Genomic DNA, 17,574 nt, shown 5'->3' on the forward strand with positions numbered 1-17,574 from the left:
GGGATCAAACCTGCAACCTATGAGTGTAGGGGACAGCGCTCCAACCAACTGAACCACCTGGCTAGGGCTCTACCACCCACTCTTAAAGTGCCTAATGTTAAGCCCAATAGTCCCACACCTTATTTCAAGCATAAGTGACCCTCTGTGGTTCATTTCCCCCTTTCTTACTCAAGGCAGCGAAAGCCTGGAATGGGCCAAGGCTCCCCTGGGACCATCCAGGGCCACCACATCACTGTCCTGTTCTTCTCACCGACCCGTCCAGCTAAACCTGATGTTCACAATCTTTACTCCGTTTCTAAGACACAGACTAGGCCTCGGTTTCTCCATTTGTAAAATGGAGGGGCGAGGACAGCCATGAGGAGCGAGCGGAGCGCCAGCCCCGTCTCTGCCATGCGGTTGGAGTGCAGCCGGCTCTCAGAACTATTGTGAGGACCGGAGGGGCGGTGCCTGGCGGCGCCCCGGGCCTGCCAGCTCCCCTCCCCCACAATCTCTGCCTCTTCTCTCAAGAAGTCTGTGTCGCCACCGAACTCATAATGAGTCACTCACAGGCGCTGCCCTCACACAGCCCACTTCAGGGGTTTGAAGTCACATCCTGCCTAGCCTAACTCAGCATGATTTATTCCACCCCAGGAATGCAGCTCATTTCCCAGAATTTTGTAAAGAACTTCAGTTAAAGACTTTGATTTCCAAGGCACTCCATTTACAGGCTCGGCTGGAATGGCGGGAGGAGACCCGGCTCGGCTCTGACCCGCAGGTGGGAACCAAAGTTCGGGTGGGAACCAAAGTTTGGGTGAAAAGAGACCCTCCCCAGAGCATCTCATTCTGGGGGTTCCAACATTTCCCTTTTTAATTCAAGCTGCAGGGAAAAAAAAAGAACTTTTATCACAAATACACACAAACATGTCAAACGAAATAAATTTCACAAATACATCCTATGCACTCTGATATTTTCCATTCAAATCTACTTTATTTCATTTCTAAAAATGCTGCTTGCCACCCAGTAAATCTCACAACCCACCAATGAGTCTCAGGTGGCAGACTGGAAAGCACCAGTCTGGCTCAGCCCACACCGAGCAGATGACGCTCAGACGGGTCCAGCGACCTACCCCCCCCCCCCACAATCACACGGGGAGTTAGGCCAAGCAGAAGTGCAGGTCCACAGCCAAGGCAAGACCCTGTGGGGGACACACCCCCCCACCACTCCCATCATTTGGTCACAACCACTGCAAAGGTGGTCTCCCCGCCCTGTCTCTCCCTGCTTCCCACCCTCCTCCTTAAAATAAAAGAGAGACTCAGAGACTGGGAGGAGTGTGCAAAGGGACCTGCCCGGATGCGGCTGAGGAAACACCCCGTGAGCACCTGCAGTCCAGGTGGAAGATCACAAAGACAGAAAGGGAGAAGAGCCCAGTTTCCTGAGTCTCCAGAATAACAACGGATCAAATCTCCTACAATCAAAATATTGCCGTTCAAAGTGCCAGCCCCGACCCCACGCTGGAGAGGCACCTGGAAGTGATACATTACAGTCTAATACAAGGATGGGATGGGAGAAGAAGGGCTCTGCACAGAGATGAGACTGTGAAAGGTGCTCCCCACATTTTTACCTGCCTGGGGCAGCAGACCTAACCCTGTGATGGACAAACCCTCGTGCACAATAGCAGCCTGCTGATCTGTTTACACACACACACACACACACACACAGGACAGGAAACCCAAAGTTCCTGTCCCCCCAGATCAGCGGTTCTGAACATTTTCAGCCATCAAGGGCTCCTTGAAGTCTGTGACCCCTTGAAGGCTGTGACCCCATCTTAGGGGGCTCACAGACACCCTCGAGTTCAGTCTGAGGACTCTTAGGAGGCCCTGGTTACAAGCTCAAAGCAAAGGCGCATGGCAGTAGCCTCCTCTCCACCAAGGCAACGTGAACAAAGACGAGGATTCCTCCCTGTGTTACCCTCCACAGGTGAAGCAGAATCTCACAAAAGAGGTCTGAGAGCAAAGCCGCAGGCAGGACAACCCAGCAGCGACTTCGCCATGGGAAGCAGAGGTCATTTCCCCGGGGCAGCTCTGGGTCACCCTGGACTGTGGGAATGAGAAATCCAAAACTGAACGGCAAACCACCTCTCTTCCCTACGTTTCCCACTGGTCTATTCTCCCAGCGTCAGCCCTGGGCACACAGAGCACAGCCAACTCTCCAGAGCAGCCAGGGTGGATAAGCAGCATTCCAGAGCCTGCAGCCTCCCTGGGGAAAATGACCCCAATACAAGCCATTGAGTGAAAGTAAAACCCACTTATTTCATACTTTATAAAAAAATTAAACTGCAGTTTCCTAGAGCAGGCTGTAGTAGAACCCTGGTCTGAAAACCTGGCCCACTCCACTGTCCCCAAGCTGGGAGCCTGGCCACAGGGATGACCTCACACTTCCCTCACCAGGAACCTGGCTGCTGCTTACTTTACCACCCGCCGCGAGTCACTCCTTTGCCAGAGCCACAGCCCAGTTCCCAGGGGACCAAGGCTGAAGGGGCAGGTGAGAGGAGGCAGCCACAGTACCTGCCCTAGAGAGCTGCAGGTTCAGGCCACACCGTCCCATCCCAGACCCCCACATTCCCCCAGATATGTGCGCACACGGACACATGCACGTGGACATGTACACACAGACACTGTGTGCACACACGCATAGAGGGTGCGAGGTCAGGACAGAACTCCACACAAGCCAGGCAGACCTGGATATGAGCACCATGGTCTCTGCTCACTGACGAGGGCACCTGCACGTGTTATGTAAAAGCTAACCCTCCTTTTCCTCACCTGTCAGGCCGGAAGCCCGCCCCACAGGACTGCGCTGACAACCGCTGACACTTGGTTCCGGGTGCTTGTCACTCACCCACACGACAACCCTGAGAGGCAGCTTCTCTTAGTAGCATCCCACTTGCAGACCAGGACACTAAAGCCCAGACCGCTTAAGGGACGTGCCCCAGGACGCAAGGGGCTGGCTGCTGGTGGTGTCCGTTCCCTGGAGGGAGCATCAGGCTCCGGGGTCTCTGAGCCCCTGCACGTGGCCCACAGCCTGAGAGCCGACGCAGGGAGGCTGCCAGCACAGAGCGTCCAGCAAGGAGGACGGGTAAGCAGCCGTCAGCCATCAGTCAGGATGGGGAAGGGACCAAAGGTGACCCAAGGCGCTCCGTCACCCAAACCAAAGCGGCAGTAGCAGTCCTCCTGGCTGACACCAAGCTCCTCAGCAACCCCCACTTCCTCTGCAAACTCTTTTTAACCTGATTTCTCTAAGATGAGAGTGTTGGGGTGGGGAGTGTTTATCCTCCCACCCCTCCCAGCTGTCCCGCCGTGGTCCCTGCTGAAGAGCTAGGACCCACTGAAAAGCCAGGAATTCAATGCTGCAGTGACTCACGACTCACGACCAGAACCAATTCGGAAAGTCCCGGGCCCAGGAGCACAAAGGCTGCCGGTAACGGTCCAAAGAGCCTTGAATCCTGCCCCAGCCCCTGCTCTGTGCTCAGGTCCGAGATGAGTCACATTCTTCAGATTCTTGTTTGAAAGCCAGAATGGGGGGAGGGGAGGAGGGAGGGGGAGACCACTATTTCCACCTAAGGATAATTAAAGCAGGGACTTGTTTGACTTGCAGGAAAAGGAGGCCATTCCTTCAGCCTCTTTAATACTCAGTTGGTCTGCTTGAGGTGTGTGGTACTACAACGTTCTGCCCGCACAGAGCTTTACAACCTGGAAGCGCCCCTGGCCCCGTGTCCCCAGAGTGTCCTCCCTTTGAGAATACCACGACTCCAGGGCTCAGAGCTAGTAAGTGGCAGCTCTGCAACCTCAGCCTCGGAGGGCACTGCTGTTCCTTCCTCTCTGACACGAGGTCCAACGTGCTGGCCAGACCGTCAGCAGAACTCGGGTTCAGAGGAAGGAGAGACAACTGGACATGAAAATGCAGCGTTGAGGGGCCTTGCGAATTCCACAGTGCTCGGCAGCGAGTAATTAACCCCATCATGAGGCAGCTTTTACAAGCACTGGGGCCGCACAGCCGCCTCCTCCCCACCCCGGCAAATGCAGAAAGCAGTTGGTGGGCGGCAGGACAGGCTGTAGGCAGAAGACAGGCGAGAACAGCACGCTGGTGGGCTGGGAGGCTGAGGGAGAAAAGCCAACGTCCCCTGCAGGAACCGGGCCACCCGCCCCCACCTGCTAACTGGCCCCTGGCAAGTGAACCAGGATGAGAACACAGGGTCTGACTCCAGAGCTGCGGCGTAGGAACGTCAGTACCCGACAAACACATCGTGGTGGTCAAGCCTCAGACCCCAGAGAAACACACACAGCCTTCTACCCAGAGTCATGCACAGCTAAGAGACAGGGCTGACGTTGAACCAGAGTCTGTCTGACCCACGCTCAGGCATGAATACATTCACCCACTTCTCAAGCACACAGTTAAGTGCCCACCGTGGGCCAGGCCCGCTCAAGGGGCCCAGGGGCGACACCTCCAACAAGGGACGCGAGACCAGCACAGGGAAGTGGGAGCCGTCACCTGCGCCAGACGGGGAGCGCAGACACAGCAAAGGAGGCCCCTGGCAGCCATCCCACACTCTGACCTGCAACTGGCATTTTACGTTTACAGTCCTGTACCCGTTTCCCCAAGTGTCAGTCCCTGCTCCCGTAGAAACCCTGTTTACGGCTCCTCAGTGGGAGAGCCGCCTCCAAGGACACGTGGTCCCCAAGAACTGGGTGAGGGTGCCCTCACCCCTGTGAGGACGGCAGGACGGCAGCCAGAGGCCCGGTTCACCCCGTGGGCCCACTCACTGAAGCACCCTGATTGGAAGAGGAACTCGGGAGCAGAGAGGATGAGAGGGGGATGGAGGCAGAGGTGCTGGTGAGCCAGGCGCAGGTGGGGGGCGGAAGGCGAGCCTCTGAGGGCTGACAGTTACTGGGGGGCCAGCCACGAACTGAGTTTGTGGAAGACTCAGTGCCTTCCACAAGTCAGCTCCCCAAAGGGCACCAGAAGTGAGTTTCAGAAACCACATTTTGCAGGTGAGGAAACTGGGGCTCAAAGCCGGTAAGTACACTATCAAGCTGAGCAAGGCCTGCGGGGCTCCCCCCCCACACCCGGGGCTCCCCCCCCCCACACGCGGAGCAAGGACAGAATGTCCCTGACTTAGGCCTCCACTGACACCCACCCCCCACTCCCTTTTCCCCTGTTGTGGGGTAAAGTGTGCCCCACCCCCACCCCCAGAAAAATGCTTCTGTTGATGCCTTAACCCCCAGGATCCCAGAGTGGGATTGCATTTGGAGATGGAGTTTTTAAAGAGGTAAGTGAATTAAAATGAGCCTGTTAGGGTGGGCCCTAATCCAATCTACCGCTGCCCTTTTAAGAGGAAATGTGGACACTTGGGGGACACCAGGGATGTTCACGCACAAGGGAACACTGTGCAAAGAGGCAGCAAGGGCACAGCCATCTGTAAGGCAAGGAGAGGCCTCAAAAGAAACCAACCTTGGACTTGTCGCCTCCTGACTGTGAGAATGAATTTCTGTTGTTTAAGCCCCCCACACACACACACACGTCTGTGGTACTTCGTGCAATGCCCTCACCTGTGCGGTGTTCTCTTCGGCACCCACCACCACCCTGACCTGCTGCGGTGAGCTTGCTTGTCTGACTGCTGGAATGGAAACTGCGGAAACTTTGGTGGTTTCACCCAATCAGGTAGCCCGAGCATTTGATGCACATTTAATCAACTCGTAAACCGAGTGAAAATAGGACTTAAACCCAGCTGCTGCTTCTAAAGTCACCCACTCCCTTCCCACGCCCGGCAGCCTCCTGCTGCTTTATCTTCTTCCCTATTCCTTGCACCCACCTCTCCTCCTCCAATATAACTGGTCAATAATTAAAATTAGCACAAACTCAAAAGATAATCTCTAGCCTATAATCACCACCAAATAACAGTGTAAACAAGGTGATAGGAGGTAAACAAACAAGATACACAAAGGGCCTCACACCTCAAGCACCAGGGAACATCTACCAAGTGCGGAAACCCCCAGCTTCTGTTTCATCTCCTTACTAATTTTAAGACAATACATAACAAATAAAGTGAGGTTAAGGCGCAGGCCTTCTTTTTGGTTTTCTGAGTGTGCACAGAATGGGGGCCACTGAGGACCGAGACAGACAGGGCTCTCCTAGTCCAACACCACACCTGAGTGGCCCAGAACTGAGCCAACCCCCAGTGCAGGCGGGAAAGGGGACTTGGAGGTTGATAAAACCTGAAATACAAACCAGACTGTGCAGGTGTCCCGGTGACCAGGACTGGGGCCACACCCAGACCTCTCTATCCCTAGGTGGGTGGGATGGGTGACAATAAATAACCTTTTGGCTCCTTTCAAAACAAGTGACTTCTCCTGCTCTCCAGGAAGACAGCAGAATTCAGGATAGGCTCCCTCCAGCCAGGAGCCGGGCTGAGGAGTCAGGGACAATGAGGGCCGTGGAGAGGAAAGGACACCGGCAAGGAGGCCATATAACTGGAATGACAAAAATTCCAGAGCAAAGGCCCTGCATTCTAGACCTCTGATCACCCATCTTCTCCCTCCTGCGCTCCCAGCCCACCCCCAAGTAAGTCCCTTACTACCGTAAACATCTATGTAACTGCTCAAAAGTAGCCACTAGGATTCTGAAACTTCCTCTTTACAACAAAACTAAACTGTTGCAACTTGTTGCTACGATCCAGCAGACAGGAGCCACAGCTCCCCTAGGTGGCCTGCCAGTAGCTTTTGGACATTTTGGAGGCCACCCCCTCCTCACCCCAGCTGCCACCTACCAATGGTCACAGGGGGGTCTCTCTCAGTAGGGCCAGGGGTTATTTCCCCAGCCTGGCTGTGACAAGGGCCCTGGGAGCCTCTGTCCCCTCACGTCCTCCCAGCTCGTCTTCTGGCCCAGGCCTGTGCAGAAACTACTCAAGGAGGCAGGGAGGTGGTTGGAGATCTTCCTCCAACGAGCCCAGAAAGATCTCCCGGATCTATGTTCCTAAGCTTTCTCACCACGAATGACAAAGTGGTTTTACCTGTTTTCCATCAACTCAAACTGGGCATCCAAGCTGCCACTTTCTCCCAGACTCACCTCTACCACAACCCGCTACCCCACAGTGGCATGGTTCTTCCCTGGGTCTAGAGCGGGAGCCCCTTGAGGGCAGGGTCTGTGGTGTCCCCTTCATTCTACATCCTAACCACCTAGCGGCTTCTGACCTACAACAGATGCTCAGGGTATATTTGCTCAACGGATTAATTTCCAAGAGTCAAATAAAACCTATAGAACTTCAGGGCGCATGCCTGGGTTGCAGGCCTGTTCCCAGCAGGGGATGCACGAAAGCCAACCATACATTGATATTTCTCTCCCTCTCTCCTTCCCTTCCCCTCTAAAGATAAATAAAATCTTTAAAAAAAATTTTTTAAACCTATTTATGGCGAGGTAAATAATGGTGGTTCTTCTCTGTGGACCTTAACATGGTCATGAAAATAATAACTGTGGCAATATGGACAGGAAGCCCAGAAAGATGCAAACTGCAGAGGGGGTATGGCGCAAATCTTCTCGCCAGCTTTGTTGTCATATGGTTTGTGCTATAAACAATGCCTCCCTTTTTTAAACTTTAAAAAGGAAACTGATTCCAGTAACAACTATGTCTCTCTCAACGCTCCATAAAAAAGTCTCATCCCAAGTCCTTCAGCTGGGAACAGCCTGCTGACCACACACCCAGAGCACACACAGGCAGAATTCCCAGCAGCCACGCAGGGGATTAAGGACCTCAGCATGGAATCCTGCATTCCCACATTTCCCAGGAAATGGCCCAGAGAAGGAGGTCCTAATGGCCATTTGGGCTCCTTAAAAGGCTGGGAGAGGGGCTCCTGAAGAGAGAAAATCTTTTATCAGCCCCAGTGACTCAGAGGGCCTTGGCAACCTGAATCATCCCTGAACAAAGTACCGCCAGAGTCTGAGCAACTAAACAAGGCCCCAGACCTGCTCCCTGGAAGTGCTGTGCCACACCCCTACGTTGCAACCAGCTCACATGCCGTCTCCTCCAGGAAGCCTTCTCAGACTCTCCTGGGCCCCCAGCACGCTGTAGCTGGCAGGACACCATCAGCTCCCAGAATCGCTTTCCTCACCTCCATATCCCCAGCACCCAGCCCAGTGCCCAGCACCCAGCATAGGCTCTGAGGAGCAGTTACTAAATAATAATGGACAGATGAATGAATGAAGAAGAAAGGAAGGAAGGGATGCCAGTTTGTTGGATGCGAGCAGGCTGAGGTCAGGAAGAGCCCATGGTCAAGATGGCAGCAGGCCCGCTGGCTGGCTGGCTCTCTAAGTGAGGACCAGCCAGGGCCCAGCCACCAGCAAGCCGGCACAGCAGCCAGGATTTACACTGCCTGGCTGTGGTCTGTCCACCTGCCCTCCCTTAAGATCTGCCACACACACCTGACAAATGGCCGGTTGAGGTTAAAGGTGAAGTCCGTAGCCAAGGCAACACTTGCAACCTTGCTATGAGTAGCCAACTGCACTGCAGAACAGGAGGCCCCACTGTGCCAGGGACCAAAGCTCTGTTTCTTTCACCAATTTTCAGTCACGATGAGGAAGGACGCCCCAGGGACCAGTCCAACCCCTCACTATGAAGCCCAGGAGTGACGGGCATCTACAAGGTCACCCTGGGGTCTAGAGTCAGAACACCTGCGTTTGAATCCCTGGTCAGTCTCCATATCCATAAAATGGGGGTAATTTCCTCCCTCATGAGAAAGAGGGAGGAAATGAGGTAATTCATGTAAAAGCATTGGCACAATAAAATTTGTTATTATTACTATTATTAGCAGAGCTAGGAGGCCTTCAGCCCAGACATCCTGATTCCCACCCAGTGCCCTTCCACCAGAGCCTCTTCCCTTCCTGCCCACCATCCCCATTGCCCTCCTCCTGCCAGGCAGTGTAGCCTCCACTCCAGAGGCTCAGAAATCCCCAGCCACTCGGTGCAGCACAGGCCTGCCTCGTGGGGCAGGCTGTCTCCCAGTGTCCCTGACACATCAGAGGGTAAGGCTCCAGGGCACGAGGATGGCCCCCTGCACTCCACCCCCTGAAGCCCCAGCAAGAGGACACAGTGCAGGCCACCCAGCAGGAGCCCAAGGAGCCTCAGCTACTGATTTGGCAAAGACATTCGAGGTAAATAATTGGCTCTAAAATATTTTAAAAATAGACAAAAACTTTCAAATGGCTCCTTGCCACCACCTTGCTCACCCCAGAGATTTCCAGACAAGTTCCTTGCATCCGCATTTTCTGAAGTGGAGAGATCCGCTAGCTAAATGGCATTCTAAAGCTTCGCCTGGGCCTCCGTGTCCCCAGGCTCACAGGCACCACTGAGAACTAAACTCCACTCACGCAGCAAGGACGGGGGGGCGGGGGCAACTCTGAGCCAGGCACTGGGTGAGAACCTGGGACCCAGGGAGGAAGAAAGACCCCACCCTTGGCCTGCAGGTCCGTCCTCACAATCCCGTGGGTTCTAAAACCTTCTCCCCCTTCCAGACTGGTCAGATTAAGCCCCCAGACTGTTCCAAACGCCTCATCTTTATGTTTATCAGACAGGAAGCTGCCTTCTCCAGCTCAGTGACTTCATGCAAAACACAGGAAACGTGGTGGCTTTTGAACACGGACAACTCTAAATAAAGGTGCCTCTGATGCTTTATAACAGCCTTTTTAAAGATGCCTAAGGCAGCTCATTACTGACTCAGACGTAACAAGTTGAGTTGTGTGGTAAGAAGGATGCAAAAGTTGCACAGGCCTTGAAAACCTCAGCATCCAAGCCCCAAAAACCTTTTTGCAGGTTCCTCAGTTATGTTGTCACCATTCCTTTTTTTTTTTAAGATTTTATTTATTTTTAGAGAGAGGGGAAAAGAGAAAGCAATTGGTTGCCTCTCTCATGCCCCCAACTGGAGACCTAGCCCACAACCCAGGCATGCGCCCTAATCGGAAATCGAACCTGCAACCTTTCGGTCCACAGGCCAGCACTAAATCCACTGAGCCACACCAGCCAGGGCTAAGTCACCATATCTTTGTTGGAGATATGGGACAGGCTTGCTGGACAAATTAAAAATCTTTAAAACCTGAACATATATTTTCTACTGTCTGATGATGGTGCAAACTTTTTTTTAAAAAGTAGGAGGGGAAGAGAAAAAAAGAACTGCACGCACGGCTTTAGATACATTTATGTGTAAATTACAGCAAGCCTAAAAAAGCAGGACTCTCCACACTGCAGACCAAGCAACTGAGGCCCCTGCCCTGCGTAGCAGGAGGAAAGGCGAGGCCTGGTCCCAGTTCCACCTGACCCCAGGGCTCTTGTTTTGTGCCCTCTGCTGTGGGTCCCCTACTGAAAATACAACAAATCGATCGCCCAAGACAGAGATTTTCAACCTTTTTCATCTCATGGCACACATAAACTAATTACTAAAATCCTGCAGCATGCCAAAAAATATATTTTTTGCTGATCTGACCCCCCAAAAGGTATAATTCTGACTCCTTCACACCGGATGGCTATTGTGTTGGGTGTTGTCTTTTTCATTTGGCAATCTACGGGAAAAGAGGTCAGGGCCACTGACTAAATAGTCAGGTACTGCATGTTTTAAAAATTCTTGCGGCACACCAGTGTGCCTGAGCACACCGACTGAAAATTGCTTATCCGAGACATTAAATGACTTAAAATTACTAGAAATGAGGACTAGCTAAGGAACACTGGGAAGCCGGCGTGGCTCCCAGAATGGCCCACCCTGCTGCCTGGCACCCCCCCCACCACCACGTGAGATGCTGATTTTTGAGCTGTGGGAACTTTCAGCCTAAACGGCCCCTGTCCAGCTGGAATAAGTTCAGAGAAACCCAAAACACCTCCCACCCCATTGCTTAACCCTAGTGCTCACCCCAAAAAAGAAAAAGACTAAGGGTGTGGAAGAATAGACTCTTGAGGAAAGATTAAAGGAGCTAAGTATGTGTTACTTGGCTAAACAGCACAAAAAGGGATGATAACAGCTCAAAACCACTTTTAAATGAGGCCACATGATTTTGAGTGAAAGGCTCTGGGGGTGAGTGAAACCAGGGGCCAAAGCTTTCTTCTGCCGGTTCACCGAGGAGCTTGGGCAAACCATTCCTTCCCTACGGTGGGGGGGGGGGGGGGGCAGTGCCCGGGAGAATTACACTATCCCAAAGATCTCTACCAGCGCAAACATCCTCTAATTCTCAGTCAATTCACAGGGAGATTTTACTGTTTTGCCAATTTTTCTTTTAAGCAGGGTGTCATTTAGAATGAGGTAAAACGAAAGGAAAAGAAATCTTAAAATTCAAGTTCCCAAAATAAATACCCATGGAAGTAAGAAAGGGACCTGCTTCAGAGGCCCCTGTTCCGCAGGGTAGTACTGCAGGACCCTAAGGACCAAGCAAGGACCTCTGACAGGCACCAAAGAAAAGACTTGACGTTGGAGGAAGATCAACTGCACTTCCAACTTCTCCACTGGCCCAGCCCAACCTGCCCAGGCAGGAAGCCACACCCTTCAGTGGCAACTTCCGGAAGGACCTGCAAGCCTCCCTCCAGCCTCAACCTGAGCCTCAGCCTCAGCCTCAGGGGGAAGGTCCCTAATGAAGTAGCCAACAGGGCTGCAGAAGAAGATAGCTACAGAAGATGTCAACGTGAGAAATGCAAGGTCAGGCTGGGGAGAAGCCCCAGGAAGGCCTTGTCCTCAGCCAAAGGCCAGCCAAGAGCCTTTTCTGGGCCCCCCTGCCCAGGGGCTAGGATGCTGTGTCCTATTTGAGGAGCTGAATCACCTCCGGCTTTGAGAAACTAGTCAGCAGAATGACGGCCCGACAAATTCCAACAGAGACACCAGCCTAAGTTACTTTTTAAAGAGACGTGCATCAGACACAAGAGGGCAGCTCCCCTCCTGCCTCCCAAATATCTGGTACCATCAAAGCACGAGGGGCAGGCGGGGGCTGGGGGGCAGTGAGGGGGGCAACACATGCCAGCATTCAGCCTTCAGCCCCATGTGGTGGCAGGCCCATTTTAGACCTAGGCTCACTCTGTATACTCCTGTGACTCACGCCATTCCTCCAGGAGGCCCAGAGGCTGCCTGGCAGGGACACAGGCCTGGCCAAGACCCTGAGGGGGTCTTCCGCTGCCTTTGCCACAGAAAAGAGCCAACTCTGCAGCAAGCAGAGCTGGCAGCCTCTCCAGAACCCACACCAGGCTAACCAAGAAGCTCTTCATTGAGAAGGGGATGGGGTTCAAAAACACACTTCTAATTACAGTTTCAAGACTTTGGGCTTTTCCACTGTTAATACAGCAGATGCCTGGGGGATAACTGGGGAAAGAGTAAAAAGGGGCAGGTTAGGGTTTGCAACGATCCCAAGTTTAGAGGACTCAAGAGAATAAAGGCCTGGTGTAGACTTCTGGTCAGGTGGACTCCCCAGGAAAGGACCCCAGGTGACTGGGTGCCAAGGGGACTGTGGGAAATCTGGCAAAAGGTTACTCTGAATGAAATACTTTCCAGACGCATACTGCGGGGTTCCTTTTCTCGTCCAGCAAAGAAAAAGCAATCATCTACCATTTCCCAGACTATGAGGGAGGGGATCAGAGCAGACGTTTGTTTAAGGGGTTACTCTGGTGACAATGTGACATCACGGAGAAGAAAACAGTACCCAAAAACGTTCCAACCACAACAGCAAGTCAGTCCATTTTTAAAACCTTTCCTCCTTCCTTGCACACAGTAGGCACTCAATGTGAAACTTGGAATGTAGAGCAATGCGTGTTAATGCTGAGACCTACAAGATTGGCCAGCCAACCCCCTTATTTTTTTAGGTCATAAAAATAAGAAAAGTTTAAGTTTTTGATGATTTAAGGGCAATATACATAAAAAGGCATTTAGTGAAAAGGAATACTTAATTACCCCCCACTCCTACTTCCTGGGTCCCCTCAAGAGGCAACCACTCTTACCAAAGTCTCAGTATCTTCGCTGGCACCAAGCCAAAGCGACCTAGCCTGTTTCACGCAGAGGGACCACCATGCATACTTGTCATCTCTCTAGTTTTTCCCACTGTAACATATCCTGGAGAGCATGGCCTCTCCGTACATACAGACCAGCCTCATTTCTTAACAGGCTGCGAGGGTTGCCACTGCACAGCTGGGCGACGATTTATCCGACCCTTCTGATGGACAGCGACCTTGCTTCCCGTCTCCGTCTATGGCAATGCTGCAAACACTATCTCGGACATTTCCTTTTGCACAGTTTATCTGTGGGGGGCATTCCTAGAATTCAGACAGAAGGACTGACTAGACTTGAACAGACACAGCCAAACTATCTTCAAAAAGGGGAGTGGGTACAACTCACGCTCCCATCAATAGGACATGAGAGTACCTAAGAAACTGGACCATCTTGGAGAAATTAAAATTACTGGATTTTTCAGTCCCCCAGCCCTCTTGTGCATAATCAGTGGTCTTGTAAACAGGTGCCATGTCTCTGTAGGTGATAAGGGCACTTTCGACCAAAATCAAATGTTCTCGAAGTTACAGCTAGAAGCCAGGTCTCCAGAGGTTCTCCCCGTGCCAGCCTTTGGTTACATCCCAGATCACAGGAAACCACGTTTTAGAGTTAAAACTGCAGTTACTTTGCACATCTCCTGCCCAGGCCAGGGCCCTGAAATGAGACTACTCAGCACCAGTGCATGACCAAGTGCATCCAAAAGCATCAGCAGACATGCCCCAGAACCACTTGCGTTTCTACCACTTACATTTCATACTGCTGCACACACACATACGCACATGCACACACTTGCACACCTTTTTAGAAGTACAAAGAGCACTGAGCCAGGAAAACCATCTACCCCTCCTGTCTCTTTCCAGCCCTGACAGCCCAGGGAATGAAGACTGAACATTTATAAATTTTCTTAAAAACTTCACAAAGCCACTTTACATTCCTTACATGGGTCCTTCGAATACCTGGTTTTAGTTCTCACTTCTAACCCTGCAGGGTAGATGTCCTGATTCCCACACAGGTCATGTGACTTGCCTACAGTCATAAAGCTAGTAGCTGGCAGGTTCAGGGCTGGAACCCAGTTCCAAAACTCACAACCGCACAACTCCCAGCTCTGAGGGCGGGCATTGTGAAACTCACAGGAGGGCTCCATCCTGCTGTCACCCAAAAACCCGTGCCCCCAGGGGCTCAGCGCACCAAGGGTTAAGGCCTGGCCAAGAGGCAGTGACTCTGGGGCTGCACAAAGAGAAAAAGCACTTCCTGCCCCTGAGGCAGAGATGCTGTGTTGTGCTCAGCAAATTAGGACGTTTGTTTAATTAAGGCGACACACAGATTTTGTTATTCTAAATATTTCTGGAACATGATGCTTGAGAGGAAGCCGTTAAGGCTTGGATTTTTTTTTTCCTTTGCTTTGGGTTTCTTTCTCCCCCAAGAAAAGGGTAGGGCCCGCCTCTGAGGAAAACAACAGCCAACCCCTCCTCTCCTTTTGAAATAAAGATGTCAAGCTGGTGAGGGCTGTCTTAAGTACTTTACTGCAGGATTAGTGACAAAGAGGAAGTGAAGAAAGCACAGCTAGCCTGGCTTCTAGCAATACCCTACCAGGCCACACAACAATGCTGCATTTTTCCAGTGTGCTTCTCTCCTTTTAAAAAGCGAACAGATCCTTGTTTTGTTTTTTCTGGAGCAAAGAACAGGCGAAAGGCAGGCTGTGATTAACACGCATCCTTCATCCTGCAAGAGGGAAGTTGTCCCATCTCCACCCCTAAGGTTAAAAGTTTAAAAATAAAAAGCAGAATTCCAAGGCCCTGACCCTCTGTTTCCTCTCCCGTCTCGTGCCCTTCAGACAGGCAGCCCCACTGAACGCACCTCTCGGGCGGCCCTTCCCAGAGCAGAGCCTGCCAATCCGGGCGCCCGCATCTGCCAGCACCTGGACCTGCCCACAGGCACTGCCAGGACTTGCTGAATGCGAAGAGTAGAGCTCTTTGGTGTCACCCCGCAGCCATCTGGGGGGCACAGCGGCTCTCAAATTACACTGAGCAATCTCTTGACGCTTTTAATTACCCCTCAATTACCCACTAAATGAGTCCTCACTTTCCAATACCCAGTGCTTGTCCTCCGTCTGCAAACCGGCAAGGTGCTCCTTCCTCCAGGCAGCTTCCCGGCTGGCCCCGAACAGAAGTGGCCCCTCTCGGAATTCCTGGAGTCCTTTGTCTATGGCATGCTTGCTACATGCACCAGAGGCGGCCTTTGTATTTTCAGTCACTGGGCCACCACTTCCTCCTTAAAGGCAGAGGCCTATGATCTCCACAGGAAGGGCTGGCTCCTTTCTCCCAATCCCCATGACTCACAGCACCTTTCTGGGGTCTCTGTCATCTTCACCTCACACTAGAGTCATCTACGGATTTGTCTCAGCTCTCCCCTAAGCGCCCAAGGGCAGGGACCAGGTCTTACTCAACCTCACATCCCCCACCACCTGGCAGAGTCCCTGGCACAGAGAAGCCAGTTAAATATTTGCTCAATTACACATCTGTGTACCCTCCCCCACCCGACCCCTAGCAGCCTTGAATATAAACTAATATTAATCGAGTGATTGGCCAAATAAGCCTTAAAGCAGCCCCTCTCCTTACCAAAAAGGGAATAAACCACCAGGTGAGTTACCAGGCGGCCCTCAGACAGTAAAATCAGAAATGGCCACAGCGCTGCAGGAAGGAGCCAAGGCTCTTCCCCTCCCACAGTTACTCAAAAGGATTACTTAGAAATCCTGTCAAACCCAGAAAAGAGTGCGGTGGACGGAGAAGTGGCCCAGCGGGGGAAGCCGCCGGTCTCCAGCACCTGGTGGGGGCTGGGTGGGGCCGCAGACAGCAGCCCTGGCACTCACCCCACCGCCACCTCCAGACAGCGAGCAACCTTGTCCTGGAGGACTCTCCGTTTTGAGGGACGAGGGACAGGAGAGGGATACAGTCCTGCCCTGGGCGTGGTCCCAGGGCTGGATGGGGTGAAGACCCCTGCACAGGGACGAGGGGGTTGAGAGGGGTGTATAAAACCCCAGATCTGACCCGAAAAGGAACGATTAATAGCCCAGGCCTGCCTAGTGCTAAAGGCACAGGACTCAGACCCCCCAGGTGCGGCGGAATCAGGTGCGCTCCGGGGCTGCACAGATGGCTGCGGGCACTCCCGGGCCTTCCTCTCCCAGAAGGAAATCCCAAGTCAAAGGCTGAGGGGCTACTGGAGAGCAGGGAAGCCTTTCCTGTCTCGCAGGCCGGTGCCCGTCTTGCCCCCCTCTTCCATGCGCCCACTCGCACCTCTCGGGTCCCCTCCTCCGCCAGAACGCTCGCAGCCGGGCGAATGAGGAAGTCGTGTGCGGAGGGCGGAAACTGAGCCGAGAGCAATGTCTGCGGCAGGATCGCCGGATTCTGACTCAGGAGGACGCCCTGACAGCTGCCAAACGGTCCCCGCCTGCCCGTTACCTCCTTTTTGAAAAGGCCTAGAAACTTCCAAAGGAGCCGCAGCCCCGGGCGCGCCACCTTGTCTTCACCCCTTTGGGTGCAATGGACACCAGCTCTCCGGAAGGGGTTAAAAAGTTTGCCCAACTTGGGCACTGGGCGAGGCGAGGGCGAGGCGCGCGCCCTAGCAGCAGGGGGAGGTCGAGGCTCCCGGGTGCCCCGCGGGGAGAATGAGCCGGGCAGGGGTGGGGGAAGGGGAAGATGAAGGGTTTCCGGGGAGCGCTGGCCACGAAGCGTTCCTCTGCTCCCCGAGGCCGCGTTTCCAGCGGCGCCTTCCCGGAGCATCTGCGTAGGGGTCCCGGTGCCCCTCAGGAAGGATGCGGTGTCCCCGCCCCGCCCCGCTGCGTTCAGGCCCGCCCGCGCCAGTCGCCGGCCACGCCGGGGCCGAGAACTACACGTCGGCCCGCCTGCCCCAGAAGCCGCGCGTCCCGTCCCCGCCGTCCCCGCCCGCCAGTCTGGGTCGGGACAGGCTGATGGGGCTCGCTTACCTGAACCTGGATCTGCCCCGGGGAACAGGCGCTGCTTCTCCCGAGAAGGCTTTCTCGAGCGCTCGGGCGACGGCGGAGTGGGGCGAGCGCGCGAGGCGGGAGCTCCAGCAGGTCAGCCTGGCTCTGTCTTCGGTGCCCTGCCCAGGAACCGCGGTGATCTGCGCGCCTCACCGCACCCAGCACCACCGCCTTCCCGCCACGCCCCGCCCTCTCAGCCGCCAGCCCATTCCGCGCCCAGCACCGCCTCCGAGGCGAGGCGGAGCCTGGAAGGACGATGCCGCCCTACAGGATGTCTCACCCACTCCAACCCGCTCCAGGTATTGATGGACAGACATCTTGACCTATGGAGATAGTGGGTGGAGCCCCTGTGCCCAGAGGGGTGGAGATTTATCCTCTCCAACCCTCCACCCTCTCCACCTTCCCTCCCGCTTCCTAGGCGGGAGCCCCGCCTCCAAGGGCGGTTCCAACGGACAGCCAGGTTCCAGGAGAGGATTGACACAGAGAGAATCCAATCAGGAGGAGGGAACTCTCAGGCTCTTTAGGGAAGGGAGGTTGGTACG

The 17,574-nt window shown here is 53.7% G+C and overlaps 1 protein-coding gene across 1 annotated transcript in view; it reads right to left on the reverse strand.

Moving 5' to 3' along the window:
* MYH9 (myosin heavy chain 9) overlaps positions 1-17,202 on the reverse strand; it is an 89,485-nt gene extending 72,283 nt beyond the window's left edge. Inside the window, exon 1 of the mRNA XM_037068106.1 lies at positions 17,015-17,202. The gene's annotated coding sequence lies outside the window, so the exon portion shown is untranslated. The remainder of the gene's footprint in view (positions 1-17,014) is intronic.
* Positions 17,203-17,574: the final 372 nt, after the last annotated feature.

This window comes from Sturnira hondurensis, unplaced genomic scaffold (genome assembly GCF_014824575.4).
Source record: "Sturnira hondurensis isolate 20B ecotype Veracruz unplaced genomic scaffold, ASM1482457v3 Scaffold0017436, whole genome shotgun sequence".
Lineage (NCBI taxonomy): Eukaryota > Metazoa > Chordata > Mammalia > Chiroptera > Phyllostomidae > Sturnira > Sturnira hondurensis.